The sequence below is a fragment of the Arachis duranensis genome, unplaced genomic scaffold (assembly GCF_000817695.3).
Source record: "Arachis duranensis cultivar V14167 unplaced genomic scaffold, aradu.V14167.gnm2.J7QH unplaced_Scaffold_232527, whole genome shotgun sequence".
NCBI lineage: Eukaryota > Viridiplantae > Streptophyta > Magnoliopsida > Fabales > Fabaceae > Arachis > Arachis duranensis.
The window spans coordinates 1,346,192-1,363,525 of NW_026264853.1; the positions used below are offsets into that span (position 1 = coordinate 1,346,192).

Here is a 17,334-nt window from a genome sequence, read left to right on the forward strand (position 1 = left end):
GAAGTTTAAATCGGTTTAGCAGAATTCGTTTACAAGAAAAAAGAAGAATTTAGAATCTGCTAAGCTAGCGCTAAACACCGTATCTGGCGTTTAGCACCCAAGGGTTTTGGGACATGTGCAACCATTCTGCCAAGCTGGCACTAAACGCAGACTTGGCGTTTAGCGCCATGTGCCTCGAGATTCGTGCCAAGCCTATGTCTTGTGGGACGCTAAACGCCAAGCCTGGCGTTTAGCGCCAGAAAGTTATATACGAAGAGGAACTCACTGCCACCAGGGGCGCTAAATGCTAAACCCGGTGTTTAGTGCTAGAAAGACAGAATTGAAATGGAAGTTATTGCCATCTGGGGCGCTAAACGCCGAATCTGGCATTTAATGCCCGTAACGCAGATCAACTTCACTTAAAGGATGCATCTTTAGTTGGATTTGGCTTTTAATTTGTTGAATTTTATTTTGTTTTAGTTAATTTTATTTACAAACAAAATCAATTAGGTTTATAATTTATTATTTTATTTTATTTTCAAATCAAATTAGGTTAGATATAATAATCTCACATGTCGGTTAAAGTGCCAGAACCCGACACATTCAGTAGCTAACCCGGATATTGTCTCTCTGTCGTGCATCTCTATGAGGAATATAATAATCTCGACTTTATCAAAAGCCGGTCTAAGAGGGTAGTGCCCTTACACCTCTTGCTGGAGGTAGCGCTATCCAGGATACATGTCCCCCCACCTTTACAACCACAGAGAACCACAAAATAAGTAGGATTAATTACCATACTTGTTTTGGCATAATTCAGCTCAATGCGCAAGCGGGATTCACCACCGTCCTTCTTGCCACGTCCTTGCCAAGAGTAATCATCAGTGTAGTACGCAAGCGAGAATAACCCGGGCCCTTGCCAGCACAAGTATGCAAGCAGGAATAACTCTGGCCTTTGCTAGCACAAATATGATCAGACCACAACCAATCTTATCAGTATCCTTGACATTCCAACCCACAATCTTATTCAAACTTATCAATTCCATCCCTTAATTGTGCTCAAACTCATTTGCAAGCCTAAATACTAGTTAGCGAACCTTAAACAGGAGTTAAAAAGGTGAAAAAGTGAACTGGATAGGCAAAAACAGCTAAAATATCATTTTCTTAAGAAACATGACAATCGTGCATACGCACGAGTTCCCCTTTTGCACGTACGCGTAGAACGCGTACGAAAAATATTCAATTCTGTAATGCAAGTTATGTGTACACATGGGTCATGCTACGTATAACTTGGCTTTTGTGCGTACGCATGGTATGCACACGAAACTCTTTCAATTCTGTAACACCCCTCATGCGTACGCATGGGTCGTGCGTATGCAGGACCTCAATTTTCTGCAACTTCTGCATAATTTATTTTTTAACCATAAACTTCAAACGTGCATAACTTTTTCGTTAAAAATAATTTTCTGTCTGTTCTTCGAACGTCATAAACTAAACAAATTCAATTTTCATTTAAGATAAGTTTCACAAAATTTAAAGATCTAAAGACCAAGTTATAACCCATCAAAATTAGTTAAGAATTGATTTTTACCAAAATTTCATAATTATGCATTTCTACCAATTCCTCTTTTAAATTCAGATTTCAAACCATCTTAAACCATTACTGCTCAGGCTTAATACTCATTCACCATATCCTAATCATTCAACACTTAATTATACTACTTTTCAATCAATCACTCATTTTCAAAGATTTTTATCAATAATCAATATCAATGAAGGATAATAAAAGGATTATTTAGCGATTTAACAAAAATAATTAAAAGAATATATTTATTTTTTTATAACTATTAATGAAGATATTTTTTTATATATAGTAATATAATATTTTTAAAAAATAAACAAGAAATAAATGCTAATATGGATAAATAAAAATAATAAAAGCGTATAAATATATAAATAATTAAAAAGTTATTGAAAAATATAAGTTTGGATTAATGTAAAAAGTAATAATTATAAAAAAATTATTTTGACTTTTTCTATGATAACAGGAATAATTGAATAAATTTTTTAAACAATAAAAATTATTAAAATAATATTTTAAAACAAGATGAAAGACAAATTTTTAACAGATTACATGATTGTATAGGTTAAAAAAGAGAATGTTTCAAAATTTACTTTCAGATGATAAATTGATAATTTTAATTATATAAAATATCACAGACCAAATTTAAAAATATCAAAATCTTAAAGTATGTATAGTTGAATGTTAATTCTTATATAATATAATTATTAATTTTGACCTATATACTATAATTTATATTTTGTTAATTTTTTATTATGTTATATTTTAATTTATTTTATATTTAATTTCGTTCCTCTTATAAAATTTCTGGACGTATAAATTAGTAGTAATGGTAGCAAAGCAAACACCCAAAATTAAACTTTCATAAGAGTAAAAGATTATTTTTTTTTTCCATAAAACACTTCCACATGTATTCACTACTTGTTAGCAAAACTCTTTCACAGAACCAACTCACACATTCAAAAATCGTGTTTCAAAATCTAAGGTCGACCTCCTCCTTTTTCATTATCGTTATCGTCATCATCTTCTCATTTCATCGCACATCATCAACCCAACCCAACCTATTGTAATTATTGCTAGAGATCAGAAGCCATGGCCATGGAGGTGGAGCTTGAACCCATGGCCGCTTCCATCGGTGTCACAGTTCCCGTGCTCCGTTTTCTCCTCTACTTCGCGGCCACCGTTCCTCTCAGCTTCCTGTGGCGCATCGTCCCCGGCCGCCTCCCTAAGCATCTATACTCCGCCGGCATCGGCGTCTTCCTCTCTTACATTTCCTTCGGTTTGTCTTCTAACATGCACTTCTTGGTCCTGATCATGATTGGTTACTCTTCCATGCTCCTCCATCGCCCCCGATGTGGCATCCTCACCTTCTTCCTCGGATTCGGTTATCTCATTGGCTGGTACGCTACCTATGTATCCAAAAATGTTTCTGCATCCATTCTATTATTATACGCACTTCCATAGTTATTAACGTACCAAAATTTCCACGTGACATATATTTCAGAACAGAAGGAGTGTACGACAAAGGTTGCGTTCATGCATTTCATTCCAATTTTTGGCTTTTAAAGTGAGAGGCAAAAAGGAAAAAAAAAAGATTTGGCTGTTTGTTTGTTTGTTTGTTTGTGTAGCCATGTGTATTACATGAGTGGAGATGTATGGAAGGATGGTGGCATCGATGACACTGGTGAGGACTCGTTCATCGTTCATTTCTTCTTTTCTTTTCTTTTTTTAATTTTGTTAGTTTACGATTTTCTTACTGTGATTGAAGGCCATGTATAACTGAATGTATTTAATTTGTTTGTACAGTAAAAATATTTTACAAATATATCCAGTGAAGTATGATAGACTACATTATTACAAATAGAAAAATGTTTGATGATTAACATTTTTTTCTTGTATTTGCCTTGCATTTGAGTAATCATAACTAACTTTCTATTTTTTTTATAATGCTTACTGCGAACTTATTTGCTTGTTTCATTTACAAGGAAATCAAATAGTTTAATTAAATAAAATTAATTTTCGTAGGATTAATTTATATTATACTACTTAAGTAACAACTACCAATTAGTTTTCAACAATGACCAATACAGTAGCTGATGTACTATATGGTAGCTTTGCAGGTGTACCATGTTTCTGATATTGAAGGTGGTAACTCCGTTGTTTTGCTTACCTATATATACATATGGTTATGGTATTTATGTTGGTTGGTTGATTAGTTTATTGACTATTGTGTGGTACTACTAAGTAGGGGCCTTAATGGTGTTGACCCTGAAGATAATCTCTTGTTAGTTTAATTACAATGATGGATTGTTGAAAGAGGAAGAAGGTTTACGCGAAGCCCAACGGAAATACAGGTTGACGAAGTTACCTTCTCTGGTTGAGTACATTGGTTACTGCCTCTGCTGTAGGAGTCACTTTGCTGGTCCTGTCTTTGAAATGAAGGACAATCTTGATTGGACTGAAGAAAAGGGGGTAATTATGTTTGAATTCAAGTTATTGATTAACTAGAACTAACAAATTTAGTTACAATTTAGGACATTATCTTTAAATTATTTACACTTACATATACATAAGTATCAATTAACTACCTAAACTTGGGGAAAAGAAATGAAATTGTGGAAATTAGTTAACTTTCTTAAGTTAAAATTTGAATTTGAACTCTATAGAGTTAATTAAACAAATTACTTATGAGGATAGTAGTGGAAGGAAGAATAGTATAAGAAACAAAACCGATGGCCTTGATTACTAGTAATAGAAATTAGTAACAGATAGTGATGATTTTAGTCCTAATCTTTTTTCCATTATTGCGCAGATTTGGAGCAAAGAAGCGAAAAGACCATCACCATCACCATATGGAGCAACCATTCGGGCCCTTATCCAAGCTGGTTTCTACATGGCCTTGTATTTGTACCTAGTCCCTTATTTTCCTCTGTCCAGGTTTACAGAGCCTATATACCAAGAATGGGCATTCTGGAAAAAGTTTGGTTACCAATATATGTCCGGCTTCACGGCACGTTGGAAGTATTATTTCATTTGGTCGGTTTCAGAATCTTCTATTATCATCTCTGGTCTTGGTTTCAGTGGTTGGGTGAATTCGTCTCCACCAAAGCCAAGATGGGATCGAGCAAAGAATGTGGATATTTTAGGTGTTGAGTTTGCAAAGAGTTCTGTTGTGATTCCAACTGTGTGGAATATTCAAGTCAGCACATGGCTTCGTCGTTGTGAGTTTCTTATTATTGAGTTTTGCATTCTTTTTCTTCAAGTAGAACAAAGCCAATCTTTCAAAAGTTTGGCATGAAACTTGATTTAGGTAGGTCTTATGCTTAGATCGCATAGTTACAACTGGCAAATTCTGAACATCATTAATTTTTTTCTTCTCTTAGCCTGTAAGTCAAGTTAGATTCAGAATCTGAAATTGTGAAAATCTTATTATGCTATCGTTTGTGTTTTGCACTAGATGTTTATGAGCGGCTTGTTCAGAGTGGTAAGAAACCCGGATTCTTTCAGTTACTTGCTACACAGACCATCAGTGCTATTTGGCATGTGAGTAAAACTTACACTGCATCTTGATTGATTTTTTTTCCCAGTTACTTGCATTGCAAGTTAAGTCCTTGTATTACAAAAAAGTGTTACCCTTAAAATTTGAAGGAATTTTTTTAATTTCTTGACAGAACTGCTTTGTTGTGCTGGTAAGTTGTATTGTTGAATCTGCGCTTTATAACATTCTGGCTTTATTATTGCAGGGGGTGTATCCTGGATACATCATCTTCTTTGTTCAGTCGGCGTTAATGATTGCTAGTTCAAGAGGTAATACATTAGAATAAGCTAGTATGCTTTTCTCTTGTTTTTTAACATGTCATGCTGTGTTTCTTTTGAAACAGCCATTTACAGATGGCAGCAAGCGACGACCCCATCAATGGCAAACGCATTCGTGTTTTTGAATTTTGCTTATACACTTGTCGTTATAAATTACTCTAGCGTCGGTTTCTTGGTTAGTTTCTCCCTCCCTCTCCAACCCTTCAGTTTAGTCGCTTATACTTCACAGTTTTAACTCATTCAAATTTGGTGTTTTAATAGTGTTCTATTGTTTCTCTGAATTTTGAATAGGTGCTAAACCTGCACGAAACTCTTGCCGCATTCGGACGTGTGTATTATATTGGAACTATTCTTCCTATTTTAATGATTCTTCTTGGTAAAGTAATCAAATCCAGGAGGCCTGCAAGATCCAAAGCTCAAAAAGAGCAATGGGGTAGACATTGCAATTCAATCTTCATGAAGTTTTTGATATGGGATCAGAATAGTGTGAGAGTCTGAGAGAATGCATTTCAATCTTCCATGGGTTCCTACCCTGGTTGGCATTCAATGTTTTGTAACATCTACTTTTTATTCTTCACAATTTGGTATTTAATTGTATTTTTAAAAGTTGTTATTGAAGAAAATAATGATTCAAACATCTTGAATTTTTGTAATCTCTATGCTTTGTTAACTCCTGACTCCGTAGAAGTTAGAATTACTTCAAGGTGTTCTATTTTTCAAATCTCAGCTGCAGATAAAAACTTGAACTCTCGTATAACTTTTTGTAGTGCGAGGAACTTCGATCTATTGTAACATACCATAATTATGTCTACATCTATATGCATATGTAAACCTCACTTGAAAATTGTATTTAATGTAAAATGTAATGCATCATTACACAAGTAATAAGAATACACCTATTCTCATTGTTGTTCATTAAACAATTATAATTATACACTTAATTTCTATTCCGTTAATTTTCCAATTGAGTATACCACTGAGGCGAACAAAAACAACGCTGAAAGATGCCAAAGACAAAAGAATCTCTAAAAATAAAAGATTAATTAAGTTTAATTTGACAAAAACCATCAAACATCAACTGATTATGTTTCTAGTAGAAAACAACGAGTTACTTGATAGAAGAGTTTAGACTTTAGAGTTTAGATGACAAACTTAATCCGTTAAAAATTATGTGACGTTATTAATTAAAATAATATTTGACATGTTAAAAATTAAAAAATTAATCTATAGTATTTAATGTTGTAAATCACGTAAAAAAATAAAATTACACAAAAAGTGTAAAGAGATTGAAACTTAAATTAATTATAACTAAAAGTGATTAAAATATAATTTTTTATAAATTTTCAATGCATTAAATACATAAAAAACTTAAATAAATTTTATTATTATACAATTAAAATATATCCTTAATATAGTTAAATCCTTAACTTATTTATCATTTTCTAAAACTTGTAGGATAAAAAATATACGTGATTATATCCAACCGACCTCGTGTATAATAAACAAGGTTGCGAGAACTGGACGGTCAATGAACCGATAAGACAATTGGTTCACTGGTTTAATGATCCGATCAGAGTTTAACCGGAGTTCAACTGGTTTAATTAAATATTAAATAAAATTATTAAAAATTAATATATGTAATATTTGATCACTATCTAGTTGTTCTATCTTTGTTAAGAGTAGTTAGTTGAATGGCTTCTAATTAGTACTCTTTTGGTACTCTTACTTTGAATCATGAGAAGAACCTTATTTTGAATTATGAGAAAAATCTGGTGTCATCGGGTATTGAAATTATTATCCACCAGTTAGAAGAGTACCAATTAGAAGCCATCCAACTAACTACTCTTAACAATCTTCAAAAATAAAAATTTCTAGTTAGTAACAACTACAATTTAGTAATTTACAAACACAAATTTACACAAATTAAATACAACCAATAATCAAATATTGATTGTTGAACAGATTTACAGAAAATTTCTAATCGCATCAAGAAGCCAGCAATACATGCATCAAAAAGTTCAAAACAAAAAATTTCGTATTACATTAGGCATCAAAAGTTCAAAAAACAAACTCAAGAAATCATAATCCCTACAATTAAACAATTAAATCAACAACCAACAAAATTAATAAGTACCACCAAAAGATAAAAAAATTTGAAAAGATAAAAACATTAAAAAGATAAAAAAAATTGAGAACAGAACAGAGCAGAATTTTCAAATTCAACATACATCAAATTTATTCTCAAATTCAACATATAACAAATTTATTCAACATTTGATTAATTATATAAAAAACAAAATTAAAAAATTAAAAAACAGAAGAACAGAAGCCCATAACAAAAAATGAAAACAGCAAATAGAAGTCAGAAACCCAGAACTCTGAAGAGAAGAACTACCAGAAGCCAGAAAATAGCACGACCTAAACCCAGAAACCCAGAAACCCAGAAGCCAGATACCCAAAACCCGCGACGGTGAGTGACAGTGGGAGTGGGAGTGTTCTTCACGGCGTCGGTTATCCGTCGTATGCAGAAGCTCCAACCTCGAGCTTATGGTTGGGAGTGGCAGTGGCAGTGGAGTGTTCTTCGAAGATTTTGGGAGATTAGGGATTTAGGGTAAACTCAATTGGTAAAGTGGCTAGCTGCAAGTCACGGCGAGGAGCAGCGAAGCAGCGACAGAGAGACAAAAGAGCGAAGGGTTCAGCGATGACAAACGATGCGGGGCTCTGGGGCTGCGGTGGCTACGGGTTGGGTGACTGTGGGTGACTATGGTTCTTTCTCTTCTTTCAATCTCAAGCTTTCTTCAGTTTGACTGTTGAGAGAGGAGACACCGAGAGGGGTGAGAGTGGGAGTGGGTTGGGGGTCTTGGGGACGGGTAGCCATTTAGGTTTTTTTTTTAAATAAAGTATAAAACGGCGTCATTTTGATGGAGTATTCTAATAAAAAACCTGCTAAAAAATCGGACGGTTCTACGGGTTTATCAGTTAACCGTCGGTTCGACCAATTTTTTATCGGTTTTTTGTCAAATGATTTCTGACTTTATCTGGATCGACTAGGTGATTGGTTTCCGATTAATCCGGTTGAACCAGCCGGTCTGGTTCGATTTTTAGAACCATGATAATAAAGATGCAATGATCAAGATGGTGAGTCTTGAACACTTCATTTAATTATATATATATGTGTGTGTAAAAAACCAAATAAAATAAAAATAGTCTTTTTAAAGAAAAGAATGTACCGAATTAGCCTTGAGTTAAATTATATAAAAACAATTAGTTAAGTAACTAATAAATCTAAAACCAAATAAGTATAATAATCAGTACTATTTCTAATAATTTATTTCCACTATGTTACGTGTATACTAAAATTATTATCAAAGTCAATTACTAATATAAAATACATGTTGGAATAATACACATTAAAATAAATTAAAGCTACATATGTATTTATACATAAATATATTAGTAGCTGATTTTAATAGCTGATTTTAGTGTACGAATAGTATTTTTGGATTTATTTATATACTTTGTTGTTAGTGAAGTATCAGCTGAGAGGTGGATGCCGTGTATCCAAGAATCACGATGCTCAATGATGGAATACAACAACTAACTTGAACTTTTAAAGTGAGTATGAGAGAATGAGTAAGATGCATATGTAAACAAAGATGTGAAGATGAATTGAATTCGTATAGAATGAATATGATTCTGCATAATTACATTAGTGATAGAATTTGTTACGGTCTGGCCCAAATAAAATATGGGCCAACCCGACCCACGAACCACCCGACTCGAACGGTCGGGTGCGAGACGTTCAAATAACAACTCGGACACGCGTCTTGGACAGCTCTCTACTACAGCTGTATAAGAAAGTTTCGAGGAAGGTGGGTTCTGTCCTTGTGGGACCCACTTCTGACACGGTATATACGGGGAGGGTCCTACCCCTCCCCCAACTGACTAGAGCGTCGGAGTGTCTTTGCAGGTGACACCCCCTTCTCCACACGAAGTGCTCGGGACGTTGTGTACTCCAACCCAGTAACCTGGAACCAGGCGAGAGCCCCCTCTCATCAATCAGAATACTAACCCAAACTGTCCGGTACCCGACCTACCGTACATTGACGCCGTCTGTGGAGACTCGCCCAAATGGACGTCATACTGGGTTCCACAGAACCAGGCCACGGGGCCGAGCGGAGAGGGGAAGCCTCGGTAGCTTCCTCCCGGGAACGAACGAAATTCCCTCCACGACGAACCGAGCTGTCTTCACGATCACAAGAGAGGCGCCCCTTCGGGGGAACTGGCGACAACAACGCCTACTTCATTGTATTATACATTTGTGACATTTTATTTCATTCAGAGCATTTATTTTTTAATAAAAATAATTTCTTAATTTTTGGCGATGTTAAATTTCTGCTAACAATTTTGTTAACAAGAGTCTCCTAATTATGGCTTGATTGTGCCAAAAAAATTTAGGGTTTATAAAATTAACATTACTCTGGATAAATCTAACGGTAACCATTAACATAATCTCGCCAAATCCATTGAAAAAACCGATGAAAATTTGTAGCTAATTAGTGTCGGACAAAATAAATCCGACAGTAAGCAGTTTTCGACAATGTTTGTACCGTAAACCCAAGAATGACGATAAATCCGACGGTATTCAGCGTTTTTTTATAGTAAAATTTTTATCTTAATTTTATTACACGTACATATTAAATAACTTAAGACATTTTATTTTTTCATAATTTATTTTTTAATTATTAATATTAGATTTATAATTTTTAAAAATAAAAATATAAAAATAATTTTTTAAATTTAATAGAAAAACGACTGAACAATTACAGTAGTATCTATTAAATGGTTAGTATAAATTTATTATATTTCGTCACATGTTTTTCTTGGATTTAAGTGATTCCTTTTTAGGTTATATTTTACCATTTATTATTTACATTGTTTAGTGTGTTTAATTTCATTAAACGTCATTATGGATGACTAGGATGAAGCATCAAAATTAAAAAATTTCAACTGACAAATTTACGAATGACCATTAACGTTATACTAAATTTTTTTTAAAATAAATTAAAAAATTAATTATATAAAATAAATTAGATAATTTATTGATGACCAAGACGTTAATAATGAGCACTAATTGGCGTCAAAGTGGTGCGAAACTTTACCAACAATTATCTATGTTGAGCCGAGGTATAACTCCTTTTAGTGCCGAGATATAACTCCTTCTTCCGTAGCTATACTTCAGCCGTCAAGGAACACCGGAGGAGGTTGGGACCTGCAAAGAGACTCCAACGCTCAAGTTAGTAAGAGTATAAGATGAATATCAAATAACTCAGAATGAATAGTGTTGTGTACCTAAGATTGGAGGTAGACGTATTTATAGAATTGTTGTAGTACTGATATTGTGGAGCTGTTATTTAGTGGGTCTAATTATGTGATAACTGCTCTTTAGTGAGCTTATTTAGAGAGATTTGCGGAGAGATTCTTGTGCGGCACATAGTTATATGATTGTATATGATAAGTTCGTTAGGAGAGCAAAACATGTACTCTCCACGTACTCCTGCAAGTGTGTATTTAGTTTTAACCAGATTGATTCCGATTTATAGTCCTGAGCCGAATTATAACCAACGGACGGATCAATCTATGATATAGCTGTTGATAAAATTAATGTCCGAAAAATATCGTTAAAATTTTAATAGTAACGACGAAATACCCTAATTGCTGACGTTATGTTGTTGGTAACTCGACCGCGTGACACGCTGTCATAACGGCTGTCGTCGGTAACATGCACCTTTGTAATCGTGAAAAAATATGATTTCATTCTGTCCTCTATTTAATACAACATTTGAAAAGAAAAAATTAAGACTCTCATTCTAATTTTTATATTGATTGAGTTTAGAGATTTTATTTCTACTTTCTTGCATTTACTTGTAGGTGAATTCTATGGTGTAGAATAAAAATTTTTTCTATATCTATAGATGTTAGGTGTCAACTTTTTAAAATAGCCATGAAACCATGCTATAATCATGATGCACTATTGAGCGTCAGAAATAACATGGTGATAGGGGAACAATTTCTGTGTTGTTTTCACTTTTCAGAGGTAGTAGGTTCAGTTAAAAAAGATTACAGGATTATTATTATGAAAATCAATGATGATTAATTAATGTGTGGCACGTTAATAAGATGGGCTTGGTAGTGTTGTTTGTGGGCCTTAGTTTATGTCTGATGTGGACTATTTGTAGTTCTTTTATAAGTAGAAATGAGTTGTTGTCAATTGGAGCTTGCTTGCAACTAAATATCTATCATAATTTATCATTTAAAATATTTATTGAAAACAATATTAGTTTATTTAATTAAATATATTTTTACATTTTATTTTTTTCCGTTAAAAATAAAAATGAAAATAACCAAACTAATCTCCTTACATCTTTTTTTCTCAAGATCAGTAAGTCTCTAAATATATTTTTATATTTTATTTTTTTCCTTGAACATTATTTTTTTCTTTTTTTCATGATTAATTTTTGTGGTAGGCTTTCTTTTATTATTTTACAGATATTCATAACACATCTAAAATAATATGATAATACATAAAATACTTTTAGTACATATCCAAAATTTATTTAAATTTGTGTTTATATTATTTTTAACATAAATAAATTTTTAACACATTCAAAATAATAAGATAATACACAAAATATTTTTAATATACATCCAAAACAAATTCATGTTTATATTTTTCTTAATATAAATAATTTTATACACATCTAAAATTACAAAATTACATAATAAATAATTTCTTAATACATCTGAAATTTATCCAAAAATAATTGTGTTCATTGCTCTCGTTAATTAGAATTGAAAAAATTATATATACCAATCTTAAAACGAAAAAAATGATTTTGATATACAGCACACTTAGAATGAAAAAAATGATTTTGATAATATTATTTTAATTTTAATTTAGTTAAAGTTTAATTTTAGTTTGTTATTTTTATTTTATTAAATTTAAATTTAAATATTTTAATTTTAAAGAGATATCATTTTAAATTTTAAATATTTTAAAAATAATTATTACAATAGATAATAATTGAATAAATGATAAACCATGATAGATATTTAATTGCAAGTGGGCTCCAATTGACAACAACTCATTCCTACTTATAAAAGAACTACAAATGACCCACATGAGACATAAACTAAGACCCACAAACAACACTACTAAGTCCATCTTATTAACGTGCCACATATTAATTAATCATCATTGATTTTCATAATAATAATCTTGTAATCCTTTTTAACTGAACCTACTACTTCTGAAAATAACACAGGAGTTGTTCTCCTATCATCATGTTATTTCTAATGCTCAACAGTGCATCATAATTATAACATGGCTTCATGGCTATTTGAAAAAATTGACACTTGACATCTATTGGTGTAGAAAGAATTTTTATTCTACACCATAGAATTCACCTTACTTGTATTGTATAATTCATATTAGTGGTTAGTGACATCACCATATAAATATATGACTTTACTATTTGTGTAAAATTTTAGAAATAGTTTTTAAAGGTTATAATTTATTATTTTTATTTGCATATTCAACTTTTGATAGTAATTTTTATTTATTTATGAATAATTATTTTTTATTTTAATATACATATATATACAATAAAAATTGTTACATATTTTTAGAATGGCTTAATTATGTTTATATGTTCATTGTTTTTAATGAATTGTCATCGAAAAAATTAATATTTATGATAGTCTAAATATAAGAAAGTAAAAATATAAGATATTAGTACTTTGAGTTCTTCGAAATACGAATCTTGAAGTAAATATGATTATGATTATTGGACCTAGTTATATTTTGAATTAATATTTTGAGTCATTGCTAAATAAATACAATATTATTCAATATTATAATTATTTAGTATATATAAAAAGTTGGATACAGTTACGAGAAATTATTTTAAGTCAAATTAGAAAACTTTTGTAATTATCTCTTTCTTGTTTTTTAGGTTTAATTATTATTTATTAATGTAATAAAAAATAATAATAAGTTACATTCACATAATTAAAATAGATCATATTAATACATACATGACATTACATATATATAGGACTATTATGCATGATAAATAATTTTTTAGTATTTTGTAATAATCATATAGTTAATTTATGTACAAATTATCTAATTTTTATAACATATGATCTATTGCATAATTTTTTTCTTTTCGTATGGGTATTGTTCATACCCTGGCCCAATGCAAGGGCCCAGGTCCAACTAAAAGGCCTAACCTGAAGGGTTAAGCCTAGCTAAGTACCGACCTCCACATAAGTAGTCGGTATAAACCATGACTTGGTCCAAAGAAGTCGGATGTGAGATTAGCTGGCAGATAAACACTCGTTTAAATGAGTAACCGCCCCTAAAATATCTCTAACCGCTTCATAAAGCCATATCTTAACCTCCCCAAGATAATAGGGACGGTTAACACCCTAAAGATACGGCACTACGGGACGGTTAACACCCTAAAGATATGGCACTACTCCAACGGTGGTTATTGGCTCACCACTATAAATACACTGACACCCCTCAGGTATCTCTAAACCCAATACTCTCTAGACCTGCTCACACTCTTGCTAACTTAGGCATCGGAGTGTCTTTGCAGGTACCACCCCCACTCACCCGTGAGCACAAGTCGGACGGAGCCTCCCGAGTTGCAGATCCATCCGGAGTTCTCCTCCTTCACACACTTGGGCCGCCAAACGCCATCCACAGTATTAATCTCCGGTTACCTACCGTAACATTGGCGCCGTTGCCGGGGACCCGAGAGATCATCCATCGATGGCGGACAGATCACACGAAGAAGGCCATGTGGAGACAGATTCTGAACAAGAGAATCTAGACATGGGCAATGACAATGAAGACCTGGCCCAACACCAGGAAGATAACAATTAACACAGAGAGGGTACCTCCGGAGTGAAGAATCCGAAGGTAAACTCCTCAGATGGGCGTGGATCAGAAAAAGGCGGACCATCCCACGTAGCTGAATTGATGGGACTAGTCCATAGCCGCCTGGAACAATTGGAGCAAGAGCGAGAGAAACAAAAGGAAACTGAAAAATACCTTAAAGAGGAGATGGAGCGGCGAAAAGAGTTAGAAAGAAAACTCTTACAGCTAGAATCCTCCCTCAAGGGTCACAACTCTCGCGATGAACAAGAAGATCAACTCTCGGGCGGAGAAGATCCTTTCAGTGAGGACATAATGAGGGCAAAAGTTCCGAGGAACTTCAAAAGCCCTGATATGGACCTCTATGATGGAACCACGGATCCAAAGCATCATCTAAGCAACTTCAAAAGTCGGATGTATCTGGCTGACGCCTCCGACGCTACGAGATGCAAGGCTTTCCTGACCACTTTATCGAAAGCAGCGATGAAGTGGTTCGATAGCCTTCCCCCGAGATCGATCACTAGCTTTGAAGACCTCTCAAGAAAATTCTTGATGAGGTTCTCAATTCAGAAGGATAAGGTAAAACATGCACCAAGCCTCCTGGGAATAAAGCAGGAGGTCGGAGAGTCTTTACGAGCCTATATGGAAAGGTTCAACAAAGCATGTTTAGAGATCCAAGACCTGCCCACAGAGGCGGTCATAATGGGGTTAGTCAATGGACTCAGAGAAGGTCCCTTCTCACAGTCCATATCTAAAAGGCACCCCGTTTCTCTAAGTGATGTACAAGAAAGGGCCGAAAAGTACATCAACATGGAAGAGAACGCAAAATTAAGAGACCTTAGTTGGCGACCTGGACCCCCTCCCTCATCTAAGGAGAGGGAAAGGGAAGTCAAGAAGAAGGAAGAAATCGGTCTCGAGAGGCCCAGAAAATATCACTCTTATACTCCTCTAAAAACTTCTATAGTGGATGTATACAGAGAGATTTGCCACACTGAAAGGCTGCCACCCCCTAGACCTATTAAAAATAAAAAAGGGGAAAGCCGCAGCGACTACTGCGAGTACCATAAAATATATGGTCACTCCACCAACGACTGTTACGACCTCAAAAATGTGATAGAAAAGCTGGCTAGAGAAGGTCGGCTTGATAGATATCTCATGGAGAGGTCGGACACCCATGGAAAGAGGAAGCGAGACGATGTGGATAGAAGAGATCCGCCGCCGCAGACTCCAGAGAGACATATCCATATGATCTCAGGAGGATTTGCGGGAGGAGGAATCACCAAATCTTCTCGCAAAAGACATCTTAAAAGAGTCTATCAGGTCGGGGAAGAAACACCCGACCTCCCCACCATCTCATTCACAAAAGAAGATGGGCAAGGAGTAATCCCCGGGCACGACGACCCCGTGGTGATAACCATGATCCTAGCCAATGCCCATCTCCACAGAACCCTAGTAGACCAAGGAAGCTCGGCGGACATCCTTTTCAAGCCCGCCTTCGACAAGCTAGGGCTAGATGAAAAAGAATTGAGAGCCTACCCCGACACCCTATACGGATTAGGGGATACGCCAATAAAACCACTGGGATTCTTACCCCTTCACACCACTTTTGGAAGAGGGGAAAAATCAAGAACTCTGAGCATAGACTTCATAGTCATTGACGAGGGGTCAGCCTACAATGCCTTAATCGGCAGAACTACCCTTAATCGGCTCGGAGCAGTGGTATCCACTCCCCACCTCTGCATGAAATTCCCGACCTCGGCGGGAATAGCAACGGTGAGGGGAGATCAAAAATTGGCAAGAAAGTGCTATAACGAAAGCCTAAACCTGAGAGGAAAGGGCAAAGAAGTCCACACCATAGAGCTAGGCGGCACAAGGACCAAAGATGAGCTGCGACCCCAACCGGGAGGAAAAACCGAGGAGATACAAGTCGGTGAGGAGGAAGGAAAAAACACTTACATAGGAGCCAACCTAGGGGAAGCCCTAAAACAAAGGTTGGGTGAACTCCTAAGAGCTAATTCCGATCTCTTCGCGTGGAAGGCTTCCGACATGCCCGGGATTGATCCCGAGCTCATGTCCCACAAGCTCTCGGTTTACCCAGGATCCCGACCTGTACAGCAAAGAAGACGCAAGCTCGGCCCGGAACGAGCCTCAATAGTAGAAGAGCAAGTGCAGGCGCTCCTGGAAGCTGGCTTTATCAGAGAGGTCAAATACCCAACGTGGCTAGCCAATGTAGTGCTAGTCAAAAAACAGAATGGTAAATGGAGAATGTGCGTCGACTATACCGACTTAAATAAGGCATGTCCTAAGGACCTTTATCCCCTACCGAGTATTGATACCCTGGTGGACTCCAGCTCGGGGTACCAATACTTATCATTCATGGACGCCTACTCGGGATATAACCAAATCCCGATGCATGAACCCGACCAGGAGAAAACATCATTCATCACACCAAAAGCCAACTATTGCTACGTGGTCATGCCATTCGGACTAAAGAATGCATGAGCCACGTATCAAAGGCTGATGAACAAAGTGTTTTCCCCCCATCTAGGGAGCCTAATGGAAGTATACGTCGACGACATGTTAGTAAAAACCAAGCAAGAAGTCGACCTCTTATCCGACCTCTCACAAGTCTTCAACACTATAAGGTTGCATGGGATGAGACTAAATCCCGCAAAATGCGCCTTCGCGGTGGAAGCAGGGAAATTTCTAGGGTTCATGCTAACACAAAGAGGAATTGAGGCCAATCCCGACAAATGTAGAGCCATCCTAGAAATGAAAAGCCCGACTTGTTTGAGAGAGGTTCAACAGCTCAATGGCCGACTTGCAGCCCTCTCCAGATTTTTGGCAGGATCGGCACTAAAATCCCTTCCACTATTTTCCTTATTAAGGAAGGGATGCCAATTTGAATGGACCTCAGAATGTGAGGAGGCGTTCCAAGAGTTCAAAAGATTCCTAAGTCAACCTCCTATCTTGACCCGACCAATACCGGGAAAAGACCTCGTCCTATACCTAT

At 35.2% G+C, this 17,334-nt stretch overlaps 1 pseudogene; it reads left to right on the forward strand.

Moving 5' to 3' along the window:
• Positions 1 to 2,475: 2,475 nt before the first annotated feature.
• LOC127744234 (lysophospholipid acyltransferase 1-like) lies at positions 2,476 to 5,872 on the forward strand (annotated as a pseudogene).
• The last annotated feature ends 11,462 nt before the right edge of the window (positions 5,873 to 17,334 follow it).